Raw genomic sequence first — 14,879 nt, forward strand, 5'->3', positions numbered from 1 at the left:
CCAATGCAATTTGCTATTAACCGCTGCCACATGTGTGTTTTTTCCTTCACCCTTCCATTTCAGTGGCGCAATGAAATAGATCATTCCTTTCCGGTCGGTCGCGGAAACCTCATCTTTGGCTGGAGCGCAATCGGCACGGCGGTCAGCTTTTTCCTCGTTAGTATAGTGGTGAGTATCCCCGCCTGTCACGCGGGAGACCGGGGTTCGATTCCCCGACGGGGAGTGCTTCCTCTTTTTCTCTCCTCAGCCTTGCTTTCTCTGGAACTCTTTCCCAGGATCCTCTTCATCGTTGCCACTTTGACCTAGCCCATCCATGGCAGTACAGCTTCCTGTTTGACACCAAAAAAGCATTTCGGGCTTCCTAGCATCTCGCACATGTCACCTCGACAATGCCGGGCTATCTTTCCCTTCATTTCGCCTTCCAAACACAGCTTGGTCCCCAGGAATGACACGCCACACCCACTTTTCCTTTGGGGAAAAGAAGGTTAATTTTGTCCAACTTCAGTTTCCTTTCCATGGACTTCGCCATTCAAATGACTCAAGATATCATCTGTAGAAGCGCCAATCTTGTCACCAAAGATCCAGTAGCCAAAGGAAGGCTTGAAGTCTTTCTTGAAAAATCCATGCAATCCAGTGTGATGAGATGGCACGGGAATCCACCATCATCTGCAGAAGTTTCCTTTTCTTTTTGGCAGAAAGTCTCAGGGCGTGCAAACGGCGAAACTTTTACAGATCCCAAGAGTCGACCCATCTGTCCCAAGACTGCCGTATCTTTGCCGCCACCTTTTTTTCCCAGATGTCGCCTCCTTTTGAGAAAAAAAGGTCAATGACTAAATCCAATGCAATTTGCTATTAACCGCTGCCACATGTGTGTTTTTTCCTTCACCCTTCCATTTCAGTGGCGCAATGAAATAGATCATTCCTTTCCGGTCGGTCACGGAAACCTCATCTTTGGCTGGAGCGCAATCGGCACGGCGGTCAGCTTTTTCCTCGTTAGTATAGTGGTGAGTATCCCCGCCTGTCACGCGGGAGACCGGGGTTCGATTCCCCGACGGGGAGTGCTTCCTCTTTTTCTCTCCTCAGCCTTGCTTTCTCTGGAACTCTTTCCCAGGATCCTCTTCATCGTTGCCACTTTGACCTAGCCCATCCATGGCAGTACAGCTTCCTGTTTGACACCAAAAAAGCATTTCGGGCTTCCTAGCATCTCGCACATGTCACCTCGACAATGCCGGGCTATCTTTCCCTTCATTTCGCCTTCCAAACACAGCTTGGTCCCCAGGAATGACACGCCACACCCACTTTTCCTTTGGGGAAAAGAAGGTTAATTTTGTCCAACTTCAGTTTCCTTTCCATGGACTTCGCCATTCAAATGACTCAAGATATCATCTGTAGAAGCGCCAATCTTGTCACCAAAGATCCAGTAGCCAAAGGAAGGCTTGAAGTCTTTCTTGAAAAATCCATGCAATCCAGTGTGATGAGATGGCACGGGAATCCACCATCATCTGCAGAAGTTTCCTTTTCTTTTTGGCAGAAAGTCTCAGGGCGTGCAAACGGCGAAACTTTTACAGATCCCAAGAGTCGACCCATCTGTCCCAAGACTGCCGTATCTTTGCCGCCACCTTTTTTTCCCAGATGTCGCCTCCTTTTGAGAAAAAAAGGTCAATGACTAAATCCAATGCAATTTGCTATTAACCGCTGCCACATGTGTGTTTTTTCCTTCACCCTTCCATTTCAGTGGCGCAATGAAATAGATCATTCCTTTCCGGTCGGTCGCGGAAACCTCATCTTCGGCTGGAGCGCAATCGGCGTGGCGGTCAGCTTCTTCCTCGTTAGTATAGTGGTGAGTATCCCCACCTGTCACGTGGGAGACCGGGTTTCGATTCCCCGACGGGGAGTGCTTCCTCTTTTTCTCTCCTCAGCCTTGCTTTCTCTGGAACTCTTTCCCAGGATCCTCTTCATCGTTGCCACTTTGACCTAGCCCATCCATGGCAGTACAGCTTCCTGTTTGACACCAAAAAAGCATTTCGGGCTTCCTAGCATCTCGCACATGTCACCTCGACAATGCCGGGCTATCTTTCCCTTCATTTCGCCTTTACAAACACAGCTTGGTCCCCAGGAATGACACGCCACACCCACTTTTCCTTTGGGGAAAAGAAGGTTAATTTTGTCCAACTTCAGTTTCCTTTCCATGGACTTCGCCATTCAAATGACTCAAGATATCATCTGTAGAAGCGCCAATCTTGTCACCAAAGATCCAGTAGCCAAAGGAAGGCTTGAAGTCTTTCTTGAAAAATCCATGCAATCCAGTGTGATGAGATGGCACGGGAATCCACCATCATCTGCAGAAGTTTCCTTTTCTTTTTGGCAGAAAGTCTCAGGGCGTGCAAACGGCCAAACTTCTACAGATCCCAAGAGTCGACCCATCTGTCCCAAGACTGCCGTATCTTTGCCGCCACCTTTTTTTCCCAGATGTCGCCTCCTTTTGAGAAAAAAAGGTCAATGACTAAATCCAATGCAACTTGCTATTAACCGCTGCCACATGTGTGTTTTTTCCTTCACCCTTCCATTTCAGTGGCGCAATGAAATAGATCATTCCTTTCCGGTCGGTCGCGGAAACCTCATCTTCGGCTGGAGCGCAATCGGCACGGCGGTCAGCTTCTTCCTCGTTAGTATAGTGGTGAGTATCCCCGCCTGTCACGCGGGAGACCGGGGTTCGATTCCCCGACGGGGAGTGCTTCCTCTTTTTCTCTCCTCAGCCTTGCTTTCTCTGGAACTCTTTCCCAGGATCCTCTTCATCGTTGCCACTTTGACCTAGCCCATCCATGGCAGTATAGCTTCCTGTTTGACACCAAAAAAGCATTTTGGGCTTCCTAGCATCTCGCACATGTCACCTCGACAATGCCGGGCTATCTTTCCCTTCATTTCGCCTTCCAAACACAGCTTGGTCCCTAGGAATGACACGCCACACCCACTTTTCCTTTGGGGAAAAGAAGGTTAATTTTGTCCAACTTCAGTTTCCTTTCCATGGACTACGCCATTCAAATGACTTAAGATATCATCTGTAGAAGCGCCAATCTTGTCACCAAAGATCCAGTAGCCAAAGGAAGGCTTTAAGTCTTTCTTGAAAAATCCATGCAATCCAGTGTGATGAGATGGCACGGGAATCCACCATCATCTGCAGAAGTTTCCTTTTCTTTTTGGCAGAAAGTCTCAGGGCGTGCAAACGGCCAAACTTCTACAGATCCCAAGAGTCGACCCATCTGTCCCAAGACTGCCGTATCTTTGCCGCCACCTTTTTTTCCCAGATGTCGCCTCCTTTTGAGAAAAAAAGGTCAATGACTAAATCTAATGCAATTTGCTATTAACCGCTGCCACATGTGTGTTTTTTCCTTCACCCTTCCATTTCAGTGGCGCAATGAAATAGATCATTCCTTTCCGGTCGGTCGCGGAAACCTCATCTTTGGCTGGAGCGCAATCGGCACGGCGGTCAGCTTTTTCCTCGTTAGTATAGTGGTGAGTATCCCCGCCTGTCACGCGGGAGACCGGGGTTCGATTCCCCGACGGGGAGTGCTTCCTCTTTTTCTCTCCTCAGCCTTGCTTTCTCTGGAACTCTTTCCCAGGATCCTCTTCATCGTTGCCACTTTGACCTAGCCCATCCATGGCAGTACAGCTTCCTGTTTGACACCAAAAAAGCATTTCGGGCTTCCTAGCATCTCGCACATGTCACCTCGACAATGCCGGGCTATCTTTCCCTTCATTTCGCCTTCCAAACACAGCTTGGTCCCCAGGAATGACACGCCACACCCACTTTTCCTTTGGGGAAAAGAAGGTTAATTTTGTCCAACTTCAGTTTCCTTTCCATGGACTTCGCCATTCAAATGACTCAAGATATCATCTGTAGAAGCGCCAATCTTGTCACCAAAGATCCAGTAGCCAAAGGAAGGCTTGAAGTCTTTCTTGAAAAATCCATGCAATCCAGTGTGATGAGATGGCACGGGAATCCACCATCATCTGCAGAAGTTTCCTTTTCTTTTTGGCAGAAAGTCTCAGGGCGTGCAAACGGCCAAACTTTTACAGATCCCAAGAGTCGACCCATCTGTCCCAAGACTGCCGTATCTTTGCCGCCACCTTTTTTTCCCAGATGTCGCCTCCTTTTGAGAAAAAAAGGTCAATGACTAAATCCAATGCAATTTGCTATTAACCGCTGCCACATGTGTGTTTTTTCCTTCACCCTTCCATTTCAGTGGCGCAATGAAATAGATCATTCCTTTCCGGTCGGTCGCGGAAACCTCATCTTCGGCTGGAGCGCAATCGGCGTGGCGGTCAGCTTCTTCCTCGTTAGTATAGTGGTGAGTATCCCCGCCTGTCACGCGGGAGACCGGGTTTCGATTCCCCGACGGGGAGTGCTTCCTCTTTTTCTCTCCTCAGCCTTGCTTTCTCTGGAACTCTTTCCCAGGATCCTCTTCATCGTTGCCACTTTGACCTAGCCCATCCATGGCAGTACAGCTTCCTGTTTGACACCAAAAAAGCATTTTGGGCTTCCTAACATCTCGCACATGTCACCTCGACAATGCCGGGCTATCTTTCCCTTCATTTCGCCTTCCAAACACAGCTTGGTCCCTAGGAATGACACGCCACACCCACTTTTCCTTTGGGGAAAAGAAGGTTAATTTTGTCCAACTTCAGTTTCCTTTCCATGGACTTCGCCATTCAAATGACTCAAGATATCATCTGTAGAAGCGCCAATCTTGTCACCAAAGATCCAGTAGCCAAAGGAAGGCTTTAAGTCTTTCTTGAAAAATCCATGCAATCCAGTGTGATGAGATGGCACGGGAATCCACCATCATCTGCAGAAGTTTCCTTTTCTTTTTGGCAGAAAGTCTCAGGGCGTGCAAACGGCCAAACTTCTACAGATCCCAAGAGTCGACCCATCTGTCCCAAGACTGCCGTATCTTTGCCGCCACCTTTTTTTCCCAGATGTCGCCTCCTTTTGAGAAAAAAAGGTCAATGACTAAATCCAATGCAATTTGCTATTAACCGCTGCCACATGTGTGTTTTTTCCTTCACCCTTCCATTTCAGTGGCGCAATGAAATAGATCATTCCTTTCCGGTCGGTCGCGGAAACCTCATCTTCGGCTGGAGCGCAATCGGCGCGGCGGTCACCTTCTTCCTCGTTAGTATAGTGGTGAGTATCCCCGCCTGTCACGCGGGAGACCGGGGTTCGATTCCCCGACGGGGAGTGCTTCCTCTTTTTCTCTCCTCAGCCTTGCTTTCTCTGGAACTCTTTCCCAGGATCCTCTTCATCGTTGCCACTTTGACTAGCCCATCCATGGCAGTACAGCTTCCTGTTTGACACCAAAAAAGCATTTCGGGCTTCCTAGCATCTCGCACATGTCACCTCGACAATGCCGGGCTATCTTTCCCTTCATTTCGCCTTCCAAACACAGCTTGGTCCCCAGGAATGACACGCCACACCCACTTTTCCTTTGGGGAAAAGAAGGTTAATTTTGTCCAACTTCAGTTTCCTTTCCATGGACTTCGCCATTCAAATGACTCAAGATATCATCTGTAGAAGCGCCAATCTTGTCACCAAAGATCCAGTAGCCAAAGGAAGGCTTGAAGTCTTTCTTGAAAAATCCATGCAATCCAGTGTGATGAGATGGCACGGGAATCCACCATCATCTGCAGAAGTTTCCTTTTCTTTTTGGCAGAAAGTCTCAGGGCGTGCAAACGGCCAAACTTCTACAGATCCCAAGAGTCGACCCATCTGTCCCAAGACTGCCGTATCTTTGCCGCCACCTTTTTTTCCCAGATGTCGCCTCCTTTTGAGAAAAAAAGGTCAATGACTAAATCCAATGCAATTTGCTATTAACCGCTGCCACATGTGTGTTTTTTCCTTCACCCTTCCATTTCAGTGGCGCAATGAAATAGATCATTCCTTTCCGGTCGGTCGCGGAAACCTCATCTTTGGCTGGAGCGCAATCGGCACGGCGGTCAGCTTTTTCCTCGTTAGTATAGTGGTGAGTATCCCCGCCTGTCACGCGGGAGACCGGGGTTCGATTCCCCGACGGGGAGTGCTTCCTCTTTTTCTCTCCTCAGCCTTGCTTTCTCTGGAACTCTTTCCCAGGATCCTCTTCATCGTTGCCACTTTGACCTAGCCCATCCATGGCAGTACAGCTTCCTGTTTGACACCAAAAAAGCATTTCGGGCTTCCTAGCATCTCGCACATGTCACCTCGACAATGCCGGGCTATCTTTCCCTTCATTTCGCCTTCCAAACACAGCTTGGTCCCCAGGAATGACACGCCACACCCACTTTTCCTTTGGGGAAAAGAAGGTTAATTTTGTCCAACTTCAGTTTCCTTTCCATGGACTTCGCCATTCAAATGACTCAAGATATCATCTGTAGAAGCGCCAATCTTGTCACCAAAGATCCAGTAGCCAAAGGAAGGCTTGAAGTCTTTCTTGAAAAATCCATGCAATCCAGTGTGATGAGATGGCACGGGAATCCACCATCATCTGCAGAAGTTTCCTTTTCTTTTTGGCAGAAAGTCTCAGGGCGTGCAAACGGCGAAACTTTTACAGATCCCAAGAGTCGACCCATCTGTCCCAAGACTGCCGTATCTTTGCCGCCACCTTTTTTTCCCAGATGTCGCCTCCTTTTGAGAAAAAAAGGTCAATGACTAAATCCAATGCAATTTGCTATTAACCGCTGCCACATGTGTGTTTTTTCCTTCACCCTTCCATTTCAGTGGCGCAATGAAATAGATCATTCCTTTCCGGTCGGTCGCGGAAACCTCATCTTTGGCTGGAGCGCAATCGGCACGGCGGTCAGCTTTTTCCTCGTTAGTATAGTGGTGAGTATCCCCGCTTGTCACGCGGGAGACCGGGGTTCGATTCCCCGACGGGGAGTGCTTCCTCTTTTTCTCTCCTCAGCCTTGCTTTCTCTGGAACTCTTTCCCAGGATCCTCTTCATCGTTGCCACTTTGACCTAGCCCATCCATGGCAGTACAGCTTCCTGTTTGACACCAAAAAAGCATTTCGGGCTTCCTAGCATCTCGCACATGTCACCTCGACAATGCCGGGCTATCTTTCCCTTCATTTCGCCTTCCAAACACAGCTTGGTCCCCAGGAATGACACGCCACACCCACTTTTCCTTTGGGGAAAAGAAGGTTAATTTTGTCCAACTTCAGTTTCCTTTCCATGGACTTCGCCATTCAAATGACTCAAGATATCATCTGTAGAAGCGCCAATCTTGTCACCAAAGATCCAGTAGCCAAAGGAAGGCTTGAAGTCTTTCTTGAAAAATCCATGCAATCCAGTGTGATGAGATGGCACGGGAATCCACCATCATCTGCAGAAGTTTCCTTTTCTTTTTGGCAGAAAGTCTCAGGGCGTGCAAACGGCGAAACTTTTACAGATCCCAAGAGTCGACCCATCTGTCCCAAGACTGCCGTATCTTTGCCGCCACCTTTTTTTCCCAGATGTCGCCTCCTTTTGAGAAAAAAAGGTCAATGACTAAATCCAATGCAATTTGCTATTAACCGCTGCCACATGTGTGTTTTTTCCTTCACCCTTCCATTTCAGTGGCGCAATGAAATAGATCATTCCTTTCCGGTCGGTCGCGGAAACCTCATCTTCGGCTGGAGCGCAATCGGCGTGGCGGTCAGCTTCTTCCTCGTTAGTATAGTGGTGAGTATCCCCACCTGTCACGCGGGAGACCGGGTTTCGATTCCCCGACGGGGAGTGCTTCCTCTTTTTCTCTCCTCAGCCTTGCTTTCTCTGGAACTCTTTCCCAGGATCCTCTTCATCGTTGCCACTTTGACCTAGCCCATCCATGGCAGTACAGCTTCCTGTTTGACACCAAAAAAGCATTTCGGGCTTCCTAGCATCTCGCACATGTCACCTCGACAATGCCGGGCTATCTTTCCCTTCATTTCGCCTTTACAAACACAGCTTGGTCCCCAGGAATGACACGCCACACCCACTTTTCCTTTGGGGAAAAGAAGGTTAATTTTGTCCAACTTCAGTTTCCTTTCCATGGACTTCGCCATTCAAATGACTCAAGATATCATCTGTAGAAGCGCCAATCTTGTCACCAAAGATCCAGTAGCCAAAGGAAGGCTTGAAGTCTTTCTTGAAAAATCCATGCAATCCAGTGTGATGAGATGGCACGGGAATCCACCATCATCTGCAGAAGTTTCCTTTTCTTTTTGGCAGAAAGTCTCAGGGCGTGCAAACGGCCAAACTTCTACAGATCCCAAGAGTCGACCCATCTGTCCCAAGACTGCCGTATCTTTGCCGCCACCTTTTTTTCCCAGATGTCGCCTCCTTTTGAGAAAAAAAGGTCAATGACTAAATCCAATGCAACTTGCTATTAACCGCTGCCACATGTGTGTTTTTTCCTTCACCCTTCCATTTCAGTGGCGCAATGAAATAGATCATTCCTTTCCGGTCGGTCGCGGAAACCTCATCTTCGGCTGGAGCGCAATCGGCACGGCGGTCAGCTTCTTCCTCGTTAGTATAGTGGTGAGTATCCCCGCCTGTCACGCGGGAGACCGGGGTTCGATTCCCCAACGGGGAGTGCTTCCTCTTTTTCTCTCCTCAGCCTTGCTTTCTCTGGAACTCTTTCCCAGGATCCTCTTCATCGTTGCCACTTTGACCTAGCCCATCCATGGCAGTATAGCTTCCTGTTTGACACCAAAAAAGCATTTTGGGCTTCCTAGCATCTCGCACATGTCACCTCGACAATGCCGGGCTATCTTTCCCTTCATTTCGCCTTCCAAACACAGCTTGGTCCCTAGGAATGACACGCCACACCCACTTTTCCTTTGGGGAAAAGAAGGTTAATTTTGTCCAACTTCAGTTTCCTTTCCATGGACTACGCCATTCAAATGACTTAAGATATCATCTGTAGAAGCGCCAATCTTGTCACCAAAGATCCAGTAGCCAAAGGAAGGCTTTAAGTCTTTCTTGAAAAATCCATGCAATCCAGTGTGATGAGATGGCACGGGAATCCACCATCATCTGCAGAAGTTTCCTTTTCTTTTTGGCAGAAAGTCTCGGGGCGTGCAAACGGCCAAACTTCTACAGATCCCAAGAGTCGACCCATCTGTCCCAAGACTGCCGTATCTTTGCCGCCACCTTTTTTTCCCAGATGTCGCCTCCTTTTGAGAAAAAAAGGTCAATGACTAAATCCAATGCAATTTGCTATTAACCGCTGCCACATGTGTGTTTTTTCCTTCACCCTTCCATTTCAGTGGCGCAATGAAATAGATCATTCCTTTCCGGTCGGTCGCGGAAACCTCATCTTCGGCTGGAGCGCAATCGGCGCGGCAGTCACCTTCTTCCTCGTTAGTATAGTGGTGAGTATCCCCGCCTGTCACGCGGGAGACCGGGGTTCGATTCCCCGACGGGGAGTGCTTCCTCTTTTTCTCTCCTCAGCCTTGCTTTCTCTGGAACTCTTTCCCAGGATCCTCTTCATCGTTGCCACTTTGACCTAGCCCATCCATGGCAGTACAGCTTCCTGTTTGACACCAAAAAAGCATTTCGGGCTTCCTAGCATCTCGCACATGTCACCTCGACAATGCCGGGCTATCTTTCCCTTCATTTCGCCTTCCAAACACAGCTTGGTCCCCAGGAATGACACGCCACACCCACTTTTCCTTTGGGGAAAAGAAGGTTAATTTTGTCCAACTTCAGTTTCCTTTCCATGGACTTCGCCATTCAAATGACTCAAGATATCATCTGTAGAAGCGCCAATCTTGTCACCAAAGATCCAGTAGCCAAAGGAAGGCTTGAAGTCTTTCTTGAAAAATCCATGCAATCCAGTGTGATGAGATGGCACGGGAATCCACCATCATCTGCAGAAGTTTCCTTTTCTTTTTGGCAGAAAGTCTCAGGGCGTGCAAACGGCCAAACTTCTACAGATCCCAAGAGTCGACCCATCTGTCCCAAGACTGCCGTATCTTTGCCGCCACCTTTTTTTCCCAGATGTCGCCTCCTTTTGAGAAAAAAAGGTCAATGACTAAATCCAATGCAATTTGCTATTAACCGCTGCCACATGTGTGTTTTTTCCTTCACCCTTCCATTTCAGTGGCGCAATGAAATAGATCATTCCTTTCCGGTCGGTCGCGGAAACCTCATCTTTGGCTGGAGCGCAATCGGCATGGCGGTCAGCTTTTTCCTCGTTAGTGTAGTGGTGAGTATCCCTGCCTGTCACGCGGGAGACCGGGGTTCGATTCCCCGACGGGGAGTGCTTCCTCTTTTTCTCTCCTCAGCCTTGCTTTCTCTGGAACTCTTTCCCAGGATCCTCTTCATCGTTGCCACTTTGACCTAGCCCATCCATGGCAGTACAGCTTCCTGTTTGACACCAAAAAAGCATTTCGGGCTTCCTAGCATCTCGCACATGTCACCTCGACAATGCCGGGCTATCTTTCCCTTCATTTCGCCTTCCAAACACAGCTTGGTCCCCAGGAATGACACGCCACACCCACTTTTCCTTTGGGGAAAAGAAGGTTAATTTTGTCCAACTTCAGTTTCCTTTCCATGGACTTCGCCATTCAAATGACTCAAGATATCATCTGTAGAAGCGCCAATCTTGTCATCAAAGATCCAGTAGCCAAAGGAAGGCTTGAAGTCTTTCTTGAAAAATCCATGCAATCCAGTGTGATGAGATGGCACGGGAATCCACCATCATCTGCAGAAGTTTCCTTTTCTTTTTGGCAGAAAGTCTCAGGGCGTGCAAACGGCCAAACTTCTACAGATCCCAAGAGTCGACCCATCTGTCCCAAGACTGCCGTATCTTTGCCGCCACCTTTTTTTCCCAGATGTCGCCTCCTTTTGAGAAAAAAAGGTCAATGACTAAATCCAATGCAATTTGCTATTAACCGCTGCCACATGTGTGTTTTTTCCTTCACCCTTCCATTTCAGTGGCGCAATGAAATAGACCATTCCTTTCCGGTCGGTCGCGGAAACCTCATCTTTGGCTGGAGCGCAATCGGCACGGCGGTCAGCTTTTTCCTCGTTAGTATAGTGGTGAGTATCCCCGCCTGTCACGCGGGAGACCGGGGTTCGATTCCCCGACGGGGAGTGCTTCCTCTTTTTCTCTCCTCAGCCTTGCTTTCTCTGGAACTCTTTCCCAGGATCCTCTTCATCGTTGCCACTTTGACCTAGCCCATCCATGGCAGTACAGCTTCCTGTTTGACACCAAAAAAGCATTTCGGGCTTCCTAGCATCTCGCACATGTCACCTCGACAATGCCGGGCTATCTTTCCCTTCATTTCGCCTTCCAAACACAGCTTGGTCCCCAGGAATGACACGCCACACCCACTTTTCCTTTGGGGAAAAGAAGGTTAATTTTGTCCAACTTCAGTTTCCTTTCCATGGACTTCGCCATTCAAATGACTCAAGATATCATCTGTAGAAGCGCCAATCTTGTCACCAAAGATCCAGTAGCCAAAGGAAGGCTTGAAGTCTTTCTTGAAAAATCCATGCAATCCAGTGTGATGAGATGGCACGGGAATCCACCATCATCTGCAGAAGTTTCCTTTTCTTTTTGGCAGAAAGTCTCAGGGCGTGCAAACGGCCAAACTTTTACAGATCCCAAGAGTCGACCCATCTGTCCCAAGACTGCCGTATCTTTGCCGCCACCTTTTTTTCCCAGATGTCGCCTCCTTTTGAGAAAAAAAGGTCAATGACTAAATCCAATGCAATTTGCTATTAACCGCTGCCACATGTGTGTTTTTTCCTTCACCCTTCCATTTCAGTGGCGCAATGAAATAGATCATTCCTTTCCGGTCGGTCGCGGAAACCTCATCTTCGGCTGGAGCGCAATCGGCGTGGCGGTCAGCTTCTTCCTCGTTAGTATAGTGGTGAGTATCCCCGCCTGTCACGCGGGAGACCGGGTTTCGATTCCCCGAAGGGGAGTGCTTCCTCTTTTTCTCTCCTCAGCCTTGCTTTCTCTGGAACTCTTTCCCAGGATCCTCTTCATCGTTGCCACTTTGACCTAGCCCATCCATGGCAGTACAGCTTCCTGTTTGACACCAAAAAAGCATTTCGGGCTTCCTAGCATCTCGCACATGTCACCTCGACAATGCCGGGCTATCTTTCCCTTCATTTCGCCTTCCAAACACAGCTTGGTCCCCAGGAATGACACGCCACACCCACTTTTCCTTTGGGGAAAAGAAGGTTAATTTTGTCCAACTTCAGTTTCCTTTCCATGGACTTCGCCATTCAAATGACTCAAGATATCATCTGTAGAAGCGCCAATCTTGTCACCAAAGATCCATTAGCCAAAGGAAGGCTTGAAGTCTTTCTTGAAAAATCCATGCAATCCAGTGTGATGAGATGGCGCGGGAATCCACCATCATCTGCAGAAGTTTTCTTTTCTTTTTGGCAGAAAGTCTCAGGGCGTGCAAACGGCCAAACTTCTACAGATCCCAAGAGTCGACCCATCTGTCCCAAGACTGCCGTATCTTTGCCGCCACCTTTTTTTCCCAGATGTCGCCTCCTTTTGAGAAAAAAAGGTCAATGACTAAATCCAATGCAATTTGCTATTAACCGCTGCCACATGTGTGTTTTTTCCTTCACCCTTCCATTTCAGTGGCGCAATGAAATAGATCATTCCTTTCCGGTCGGTCGCGGAAACCTCATCTTCGGCTGGAGCGCAATCGGCGCGGCGGTCAGCTTCTTCCTCGTTAGTATAGTGGTGAGTATCCCCGCCTGTCACGCGGGAGACCGGGGCTCGATTCCCCGACGGGGAGTGCTTCCTCTTTTTCTCTCCTCAGCCTTGCTTTCTCTGGAACTCTTTCCCAGGATCCTCTTCATCGTTGCCACTTTGACCTAGCCCATCCATGGCAGTACAGCTTCCTGTTTGACACCAAAAAAGCATTTTGGGCTTCCTAGCATCTCGCACATGTCACCTCGACAATGCCGGGCTATCTTTCCCTTCATTTCGCCTTCCAAACACAGCTTGGTCCCTAGGAATGACACGCCACACCCACTTTTCCTTTGGGGAAAAGAAGGTTAATTTTGTCCAACTTCAGTTTCCTTTCCATGGACTACGCCATTCAAATGACTTAAGATATCATCTGTAGAAGCGCCAATCTTGTCACCAAAGATCCAGTAGCCAAAGGAAGGCTTTAAGTCTTTCTTGAAAAATCCATGCAATCCAGTGTGATGAGATGGCACGGGAATCCACCATCATCTGCAGAAGTTTCCTTTTCTTTTTGGCAGAAAGTCTCAGGGCGTGCAAACGGCCAAACTTCTACAGATCCCAAGAGTCGACCCATCTGTCCCAAGACTGCCGTATCTTTGCCGCCACCTTTTTTTCCCAGATGTCGCCTCCTTTTGAGAAAAAAAGGTCAATGACTAAATCCAATGCAATTTGCTATTAACCGCTGCCACATGTGTGTTTTTTCCTTCACCCTTCCATTTCAGTGGCGCAATGAAATAGATCATTCCTTTCCGGTCGGTCGCGGAAACCTCATCTTCGGCTGGAGCGCAATCGGCGCGGCGGTCACCTTCTTCCTCATTAGTATAGTGGTGAGTATCCCCGCCTGTCACGCGGGAGACCGGGGTTCGATTCCCCGACGGGGAGTGCTTCCTCTTTTTCTCTCCTCAGCCTTGCTTTCTCTGGAACTCTTTCCCAGGATCCTCTTCATCGTTGCCACTTTGACTAGCCCATCCATGGCAGTACAGCTTCCTGTTTGACACCAAAAAAGCATTTCGGGCTTCCTAGCATCTCGCACATGTCACCTCGACAATGCCGGGCTATCTTTCCCTTCATTTCGCCTTCCAAACACAGCTTGGTCCCCAGGAATGACACGCCACACCCACTTTTCCTTTGGGGAAAAGAAGGTTAATTTTGTCCAACTTCAGTTTCCTTTCCATGTACTTCGCCATTCAAATGACTCAAGATATCATCTGTAGAAGCGCCAATCTTGTCACCAAAGATCCAGTAGCCAAAGGAAGGCTTGAAGTCTTTCTTGAAAAATCCATGCAATCCAGTGTGATGAGATGGCACGGGAATCCACCATCATCTGCAGAAGTTTCCTTTTCTTTTTGGCAGAAAGTCTCAGGGCGTGCAAACGGCCAAACTTCTACAGATCCCAAGAGTCGACCCATCTGTCCCAAGACTGCCGTATCTTTGCCGCCACCTTTTTTTCCCAGATGTCGCCTCCTTTTGAGAAAAAAAGGTCAATGACTAAATCCAATGCAATTTGCTATTAACCGCTGCCACATGTGTGTTTTTTCCTTCACCCTTCCATTTCAGTGGCGCAATGAAATAGATCATTCCTTTCCGGTCGGTCTCGGAAACCTCATCTTTGGCTGGAGCGCAATCGGCATGGCGGTCAGCTTTTTCCTCGTTAGTATAGTGGTGAGTATCCCCGCCTGTCACGCGGGAGACCGGGGTTCGATTCCCCGACGGGGAGTGCTTCCTCTTTTTCTCTCCTCAGCCTTGCTTTCTCTGGAACTCTTTCCCAGGATCCTCTTCATCGTTGCCACTTTGACCTAGCCCATCCATGGCAGTACAGCTTCCTGTTTGACACCAAAAAAGCATTTCGGGCTTCCTAGCATCTCGCACATGTCACCTCGACAATGCCGGGCTATCTTTCCCTTCATTTCGCCTTCCAAACACAGCTTGGTCCCTAGGAATGACACGCCACACCCACTTTTCCTTTGGGGAAAAGAAGGTTAATTTTGTCCAACTTCAGTTTCCTTTCCATGGACTTCGCCATTCAAATGACTCAAGATATCATCTGTAGAAGCGCCAATCTTGTCACCAAAGATCCAGTAGCCAAAGGAAGGCTTGAAGTCTTTCTTGAAAAATCCATGCAATCCAGTGTGATGAGATGGCACGGGAATCCACCATCATC

At 48.6% G+C, this 14,879-nt stretch overlaps 10 non-coding genes across 10 annotated transcripts; all 10 read left to right on the forward strand.

Annotated features, from left to right (window-relative positions):
- Positions 1 to 151: 151 nt before the first annotated feature.
- Positions 152 to 223, forward strand: TRNAD-GUC (transfer RNA aspartic acid (anticodon GUC)). Its single transcript has one exon. It is a non-coding gene; the product is annotated as a tRNA-Asp (tRNA).
- A 764-nt stretch (positions 224 to 987) lies between these two features.
- TRNAD-GUC (transfer RNA aspartic acid (anticodon GUC)) lies at positions 988 to 1,059 on the forward strand. Its single transcript has one exon. It is a non-coding gene; the product is annotated as a tRNA-Asp (tRNA).
- Positions 1,060 to 2,660: 1,601 nt separating this feature from the next.
- On the forward strand, positions 2,661 to 2,732 carry TRNAD-GUC (transfer RNA aspartic acid (anticodon GUC)). Its single transcript has one exon. It is a non-coding gene; the product is annotated as a tRNA-Asp (tRNA).
- Positions 2,733 to 3,496: 764 nt separating this feature from the next.
- TRNAD-GUC (transfer RNA aspartic acid (anticodon GUC)) lies at positions 3,497 to 3,568 on the forward strand. Its single transcript has one exon. It is a non-coding gene; the product is annotated as a tRNA-Asp (tRNA).
- Positions 3,569 to 5,168: 1,600 nt separating this feature from the next.
- On the forward strand, positions 5,169 to 5,240 carry TRNAD-GUC (transfer RNA aspartic acid (anticodon GUC)). The gene has a single exon. It is a non-coding gene; the product is annotated as a tRNA-Asp (tRNA).
- A 763-nt stretch (positions 5,241 to 6,003) lies between these two features.
- Positions 6,004 to 6,075, forward strand: TRNAD-GUC (transfer RNA aspartic acid (anticodon GUC)). Its single transcript has one exon. It is a non-coding gene; the product is annotated as a tRNA-Asp (tRNA).
- Positions 6,076 to 6,839: 764 nt separating this feature from the next.
- Positions 6,840 to 6,911, forward strand: TRNAD-GUC (transfer RNA aspartic acid (anticodon GUC)). Its single transcript has one exon. It is a non-coding gene; the product is annotated as a tRNA-Asp (tRNA).
- Positions 6,912 to 9,348: 2,437 nt separating this feature from the next.
- TRNAD-GUC (transfer RNA aspartic acid (anticodon GUC)) lies at positions 9,349 to 9,420 on the forward strand. The gene has a single exon. It is a non-coding gene; the product is annotated as a tRNA-Asp (tRNA).
- Positions 9,421 to 11,020: 1,600 nt separating this feature from the next.
- TRNAD-GUC (transfer RNA aspartic acid (anticodon GUC)) lies at positions 11,021 to 11,092 on the forward strand. The gene has a single exon. It is a non-coding gene; the product is annotated as a tRNA-Asp (tRNA).
- A 3,271-nt stretch (positions 11,093 to 14,363) lies between these two features.
- On the forward strand, positions 14,364 to 14,435 carry TRNAD-GUC (transfer RNA aspartic acid (anticodon GUC)). Its single transcript has one exon. It is a non-coding gene; the product is annotated as a tRNA-Asp (tRNA).
- The last annotated feature ends 444 nt before the right edge of the window (positions 14,436 to 14,879 follow it).

The sequence above is a fragment of the Leptodactylus fuscus genome, chromosome 7, assembly GCF_031893055.1.
Source record: "Leptodactylus fuscus isolate aLepFus1 chromosome 7, aLepFus1.hap2, whole genome shotgun sequence".
Taxonomy (NCBI): Eukaryota; Metazoa; Chordata; class Amphibia; order Anura; family Leptodactylidae; genus Leptodactylus; species Leptodactylus fuscus.